Source organism: Sus scrofa, chromosome 15 (genome assembly GCF_000003025.6).
Source record: "Sus scrofa isolate TJ Tabasco breed Duroc chromosome 15, Sscrofa11.1, whole genome shotgun sequence".
Classification (NCBI taxonomy): domain Eukaryota; kingdom Metazoa; phylum Chordata; class Mammalia; order Artiodactyla; family Suidae; genus Sus; species Sus scrofa.
The window spans coordinates 105877672-105885722 of NC_010457.5; the positions used below are offsets into that span (position 1 = coordinate 105877672).

At 40.8% G+C, this 8051-nt stretch overlaps 1 pseudogene; it reads right to left on the minus strand.

Annotated features, from left to right (window-relative positions):
• LOC102158706 lies at window positions 380-1076 on the minus strand (annotated as a pseudogene).

Below are 8051 nucleotides of genomic sequence, written 5' to 3' on the forward strand. Positions count from 1 at the left end.
CCACAAGTGCGGCCTTAAAAATCCCCCCCCAAAAAATCCACTTTTTTCATTGTATACATTTTCTCCCTTTTGATGGTGATCTTTCTGATCACAAGCAAATGACAGATTTTTATGGCCAATTGATTTCTAATAGTTTTCAGAGAGAGATTAGGTGGCCACAGATACAGAAATATAAATTAACTTTTTAAAGACAAGCTATCTTCCTTTTTTTTCTTTTTTGAGACGTAAAATACAATATTTTATTGTCTATAGACTACATGCAACCAAACTACTCACTCTGAGGACAGCAAGTTCTGGCTTTTCCCAGAGCCCCCAAAAGAACAGAAATGGGAGCCTCTGGGAGACAGTACCTTCCCCAAAGGGAAGTGTGAGAGAGACTGTGTGTGTATATGTGTGCATGTAACGTTTTGATCCCATGAGGTCTGGTCAGCCTCATCTGGAGCTGCATACCCCTCCTTGCTTTAATAAACTCTGGCTCCAACTTCTCTGGTCCAGGAGGAAGACTCAACCTGGGGCAGGGGTAAGCCAGTCAATCAACTTCCATCTTATTCTTCTGTAAAGAATCAACAAAGGCTTGCCACTTTGCTGGGTAAAAACACTTATAGACGTTGATCTTATTTTGAATCTGTTTTGTGGTGTCTTAGTAATTCTTCTCCTCCAGCGCCATAGCCTTGTAGTCCTCTCCATGGTTCTCCACCATATAGCAAACGCAGTTAATGAGGTCCCGAGACAGCATATTTCCTTTCTTTTCTGGAAGGCTGGCTTCTCCCTCTAGGTCATTGAGCACATAGGGCTTCCACACAAGCTCCTTCAGCCTCTCCTCTCCGTCCACCTCCATGGCTTTTACCTTTCTCTTAATAAGGGGCACTGCCCTGTTGGGGTCCATAGTCAAACCCATCTCGGCCAGGTTCTGCCGCACCGATTTGGTTTGGTCCCAGGCGTAATGGATGTGGGAGCACTGGATCCCTCCGTGGAGCATTCCTGTTCAGGCGCTTCAGGTTAATATTGCAACAAAACTTCTGCCTCCGGGTCTTCCCCTTGGCCTTGGGCGTTGCGCTGACCACAGAACAGGCAATTCAGACTCGTAGCCACCTTTCTTTTGCAAGGAAAGAAAAAGTCTTTTTCATTCACACACAGACAGAAAACCAGTAGCTGTAATGCTCTAACGTCAGCCAAGGGTTGAGGGGAAACAGAGCACAACACTCACCAGTTGGTTATAGCAGTTCCAAACCTCAAAAAGCTGTTTTCTATTGAAAGACATAAAATATTTTCAGTTCTTTAATTCGTAATGACCTACAGACAAGACAAACAACACAGAGTGCCAGGACAAACAAACAGAAAGATAAACCAACAAACAATTTTAAAAAACCAAACATAAAAAGACAGATACTTTGACTTCTGCTACCCAATCATAACCAGATTCCCTGTGTCTGTCTGCCATCTGGCATAGACCAAATGGTTATATCATAAACAAACAAACAAATAAATGTCACATTCCATGTTTCTGCCACCAGCAGTTGTGCACAAATCAAAACCAGAACTACATCCCAATTTGGCCATTAAACTGGAAACATTGTACCAAAAACACAGAAGGAGATTTAGTCAGAGTAAAGCTCTGTTGCCAGATGAGAGTGAACTCAGAAACCAGAAAGATTATGTCTAGGTGAAAATAGCCCTCTCTCTGGCAATGCAGTATACTCAGATCTGATAAGTAAAATCCACCTGGAATTTTCAGTGGAATCTAAAACTTCCAAAAAAAGAAGTTCCCATCGTAGCTCAGCAGAAACGAATCTGACTAGCATCCATGAGGACGTAGGTTCAATCCTTGGCCTCACTCAGTGGGTTAAGGATCAGCATTGCTTTGAGCTGTGGTGTAGGTCACAGACTCAGCTCAGAACCCCCGCTGCTTCGTCTGTGGTGTAGGCTGGCAGCTACAGCTCCAATTCGACCCCTAGCCTGGGAACCTCCACATGCGGTGGGTGTGGTCCTAAAAGACAAAAACAAAACAAAATAAAATCCCAAAATAAACAAAAAACTGCCAAATGAAGACCAAGCGAGGAAGTAATTTAGAAAAAAAAAATTAATTGCCAAGAAAGTTATTAAGGAGGTCAATATTTAAAAGGCTTGATCACTACAAAAAAAAAATAGAATAAATAAACAAAAATGTATTAAAAGGAAAATACCTACAAAGTTACCAAGTTAACAGTCTGTTAACAGGGGAAAAATAGCAATTTCTCACACAATTATCTTATCTGTAAAGCTTCCCCCCACATATCCTCAGATATAAGCATTACAAAAGTCAGAAATAGAATTGTTTTTGCTTGAGAGTCAGTAATTTACAGGAAGGCTCAAGGTTTCATTTAATTTGGGATCTAGAACTAAACTCTGGTCTTGTCATGTTTCGTTTTTGTTTTTTTTTCAGTGCGCAGAGTGGTGCGTGTGCATGTTTGTTTCCCATCTGTAGGATGTGATATGCATGCTTACCCTCAGGGGAAGCAGGCAGTGTCAGTTTTGTTCCACATTTCTTTAGTTTTCTTTTTTTTTTTTTTTGCTTTTTGCTTTTTAGGGCCACACCTATGGCATATGGAGGTTCCCAGGCTAGGGGTCTAATCAGAGCTGTAGCCGCTGGCCTACACCACAGCCACAGCGACACCAGATACGGGCCTCGCCTTCGACCTACACCACAGCTCACGGCAATGCCAGATCCTTGACCCACTGAGCGAGGCCAGGGATAGAATCCGCAACCCCACGGTTCCCCAGTTGGATTCGTTTCCTCTGTGCCATGATGGAAATGACTCTTTAGTTTTCTTCTTGACATCTCTGTCCTCTAGTCTATTTGAATTATTGGGTTTTTTTGGTATTTATTATTTTTAAGATTTTTATTTTTTCCATTTTAGCTGATTTACAGTGTTCTGTCAATTTCTACTGTACAGCAAAGTGACCCAATCATATATATATATATATATATATATATATATATATACTTTTTCTCACATCATCCTCCATCATGTTCCATCACAAGTGACTAGTTACCTGTGCTATACAGCAGGATCCTATTGCTTATCCACTCCAAATGCAATAGTTTGCATCTATTAACTCCAAACACCCAGTCTATCCCTCTCCCTCCCCCTCCCCCTTGGAAACCACAAGTCTGTACTCCAAGTCCATGGGTTTCTTTTCTGTGGAAAGGTTCATTTGTGCTGTATATTAGATTCCAGATATAAGTGATATCATATGGTATTTGATATGGGACCTAATCAAACTGACAAGCTTTTGCACAGCAAAGGAAACCATAACAAAACCCAAAAAGACAACCTACAGAATGGGACAAAATAGTTTCAAAAGATGCGACTGACAAAGGCTTAATTTCTAAAATATAAAAAGCAACTTATACAATTCAACAGCAAAAAAACCAACAACTCAATTGAAAAATGGGCAAAAGATCTGAACAGACATTTCCTTGAAAAAGATACATGCACCCATATGTTCATTGCAGCACTATTCACAATAGCCAAGACATGGAAACTACCTAAATGTCCATTAACAAATGAATGGGTTAAGATGTGGTATATATGCACAATGAAATACTACTCAGCCATAAAAAAAATAATAATAATAATACCATTTGCAGCAACATGGATGGAACTAGAGACTCTCATACTAAGTGAATTAAATCAGAAAGTGGATTATTGTTTTACTGTAACTTAATTGCATGGTAACAAAGGCCATTTATTCAGCATTCAAGCTATGTCAAATGAAAATATTTTCCTGCAGTTCCCGTCGTGACTCAGTGTTTAACAAATCCAACTAGGAACCATGAGGTTGCAGGTTCAATCCCTGGCCTCACTCAGTGCGTTAAGGATCCAGGGTTGCCATGAGCTGTGGTGTAGGTTGCAGACGCGGCTGGGATCTGGCTTTGCTGTGGCTCTGACATAGGCTGGCAGCTACAGCTCCAATTAGATCCCCAGCATGGGAACCTCCATATACCGCAGGTGTGGCCCTAGAAAAGACAAAAAGACAAAAAAATAAAAAGAAAGATTCAGCGTTGTCACTGCTGTCACTTTGGTTACAGCTGCAGCACAAGTTTGATCCCTGGTCCAGGAATGTCCACATGCTGCTGTTGTGGCCTATATATATATATATACATATATATATATATAATCTTATTTAATCATCATGATAACTCTGTGAGGTAAATGTTGCTCTTATTTTACAAAACAGGAAAGTGCCAAAGAAATTAAATCATTTACCCAAGGACCCAAAGATCCATAAGTAGTAAGAGGAAAGACTGAGGTTTGAACTCCTGCTCACTTCCATTGTATTGTGTTGTACTAATTTGCTTTCTCCACCAATCACTGGCTCTTGACAGCAGAGATTGTGTATTGCATGTCTCTGAATGACCAAGACAAAATATATGGCCTTGTACATAGTAGGCATATAAACAAATTCGCTATCCTTTAGAATGTTTAACATGCATGGATCTTATTGTTGAAAAAGATCTTAAGCTCCCTGCAGGCAAGGAATGTTGAAGTGAAAGCAGAGATGATAATGCCAAAGGTAGATGCCAGCTAATGGTCCGCTCGGGCCCTTACAATGACGTAGTTCAGGACCTGGACTTCGGCTTTACAAGTAAGAAACTCGATTTTGACAATGTATCCAAAATTTATTAGTTTAGAGGGAATGATCTTTTGATCCAAGCTCACAAGAATGTGATGAACGGAATGTGGCCACAGATGAGACTTTCTTGAACTGATTTGTCACCAAAACACAGATCACCTCTGTGTTTTCTGGAATAGACTAACCTTCAGAGTTTTACATCTCAGTGTTCAGGAAACCCTAACAGAAACATTCAGGAGCTCAACTGAAAAGGATGCTTTGGATTTACATAGGGCCCATGGGGTCACGTAAGGGAAATACTTGGATTACCTAACTTCTCTGAATAGGAAAATGAGGGTTACAATAAGAGTACTTATGGCCTAGGTTTCTTGAGAGGATTTCATCACATAATGGACACCAAAACAAACAAACATACTCCTTGTCACATTGGTAAAAATTGTAATTCATTAATTTAAAAAGGGGGTCATTCACAGTCACTCCAATACTGGTCCTACTGTTCTGAGAACGTACCAGGCACCCTCCTGCCTTGGTGTCCTTGAATAAACAGTTCTTTGCCTCTTTTCCTCTCAATATCTTCATTTACTCAAATGTCACCTTCTCAATGAGGCCTTTCCTGTCCTAAAACATCTTAACACCCTCTCCTGCTTTATTTTTCTCTTAGCATCTATATAATCTAATATACTAGATAGTTAAGTGTTTTCTTTTTCCTCCTACTAGAATATAAGTTCCATGAAGTATGGAGGTTTTTATGTGTTGCGTTTATTGCTGTATCCTTAATGGCTATAAGAATGCCTGGCAGAGAGTAATCACTCAAATATTTGACTACATGAAAGATGTTCACTTCATGAATTACATAAAAGATCTAGAATAGCTCCGTCCTGTTATAAGGGACAAAGGAGGTCTCAGGGCAAAAGATATCTTTTGCTAATATCAGTAGGTCTTGGAGTTCCCATTGCGGTACAGCAGAAACAAATCTGACTAGGAACCATGAGGTTTCAGGTTTGATCCCTAGCCTGGCTCAGTGGGTTAAGGATTCAGCATTGCTGTGGCTGTGGTGTAGGCCTGAGCTGTAGCTCTAATTAGATCCCTAGCCTGAGAACCTCCATATGCCGTAAGTGCGGCCCTAAAAAGCCAAAAAGAAAAAAGAAAAAAAGATCTATCTATCTATCTATCTATCTATAGGTCTCAAAAAGTACCTGGAGCCTCTATTAGCACCTTGATACAGTCAGATCCTGATTAATTTCAGTCATTCATTTACCCACTCAATATTCATATTTACGGAGACTCTACTATATGCCAGATACTAGCTTAGTACTAGGGATCCAGCAGTGAATTTTCATGGTGCTTATTCTAGCTAGGACAAAGATGGGGTTGGGAATGGGAAGAGAATAGAAGAACCATGTTTCTCATTTTGTCATCTCACCATATTAAGCCACTAGTAAAATTATAAGCCCTTTTTCTGGGATATCTCTGCTCTCCCACATTCTTCTCCTCATGCTTTGTACTGTCTGCCCTTGACCTAGCAGGTTGTTTAGTGAATTATTGAATCTCTTGCTTTCTCCTGTAACAGAATTTTCAGACAATTACTGTATTTGGCCAACATCCAAATCCAAAATCAGAGGCAACTCTGAACCCGACGATGCATCACTGAGCAGATTATATAAATGGCAATGTGCAAAGACAGCTTCTAGAAGATGCTACAGTAAAGATGTTTCTCATTGAATAAGGAGTTTCATTTCTCTTTGATGAAAGGATGCAAGATTTGGATATAAGGAAAAGAATTAACTATATATAAGTAAACTTTCATTCATTTAAAGTTTAAGACTACTTAATAGAGTGGGCACAGTGGCACAGGGGGTTAAGGATCCCCTGTTGTTGCAGCTGTGGCATAGGTCACAGCTGAGGCTCAGATTCTGTCCCTGGCCAGGGAATCTCCATATGCTGCCAGTGCAGCCAACTCCTCCCCCCCCCCCCGCCAAAAAAAAAAACCCAAACAAGCAGAAAACTACTTAATAAGATCCTTCTTCATGACTAAGACAATATGATGCCCTATACGGATACAATTAATTGTAAGGTGAAGATTGCATTCTCTAGTAGATGGTACTTCCATTAAGGAGACTAGACAAAAAAATACTAAGTTATGTAACACTATAATCAGACAAAGTGTTTCTGCTTCATCTACCCACCCTTTCCCAGTCAAGCCATTTTGGTTTCTCTTGCCTCCCTGACCTCCCTGGATCCTAGGGCCCTACTCTTGTCTGTACTCTAGATTCCCTCACCCCTTGACACTTCTCCCACTTTCATCTTTTCTGTTAGTCCGAGATTTTCCTTCCTTTTGACTCCAGGTTGCAGAGCTGCTTGAAAAAACAAACTACTTGGTATTCCATAACTTTAAGCAGATTGCATCTGAGTGTTTACAAGCAATCTGCATACAGGGCCTGGGAAGTGGGGAAGGAAATTTTACTCCTATTGGAAGCCAGACTTGGGAATAATTGAGATATTTAAATCAGTCACTGGGACTGAAAGGTCCCAGAAAAGGAAAACTAAAACAAGCACATAAAGTCTAAATGCAGACTAGAGTCCTTGCAGCAAAAACAGGAAAGGCCTACATATATTTGAATGACATCTATGGTAAAAATCAGTTTGACCAAAGAAAGGAGAATGGTTACCAGCATTCACATATACAATGACTGTCACAGTGGCATTTTGAGGACTTTGCTTTAAGGCAGGGCTCTCTGGGGAGTAATCTAGCGCCTAGCATTTCCCAAACTACAGACACTTGAGGCATACTGACTAAGTAGCTCTACGTTTTCTCAAGGTAATATATTATCATATATGAAAGTTTAAAAACAATAATAAAAAGCGAAGTTTTTTGTTTCTTGTTTTTTTGTTTTTATAGGGCTGCACCCAAGACATATGGAAGTTCCCAAGCTAGGGGTTGAATCAGAGCTGCAGCTGCCAGCCTATGCCACAGCCACAGCAACGGCCACACCACAGCGAAGGGCAACAATGCCAGAAACTTAACCCACTGAGCCCAGCCGAATTTCAAACCCAAAACCTCATGGATACTAGTCAGGTTCATTATCACTGAGCCATAACAGGAACTCCAAAAAAGTGAAGTGTTTGTTTTTTTTTTTTCCTTCATTTTTGGCTGCCCTGAAGCATATGGCCAGGTCGCAGTCTTGACCTAAGCCAAAGTTGCGGCAACACAGGATCCTTAGTCCACTGTGCCCAGCCAGGGTGGAACCATTGTCCCAGCACTCCCAACACTGAACCAATCCCATTGGCCACAGTGGGAGCTCCTGAAGGCTTTTTACTCTTTCGTTTTGTCTTTTTAGGGCTGCACCAGCAGCACAGGTGTTACCGGAAAGATGTTACAAGAATCTGGGTTCTTGTTCATGGAGCCAAAGGATGAATTTTGCAAACACGCAGGC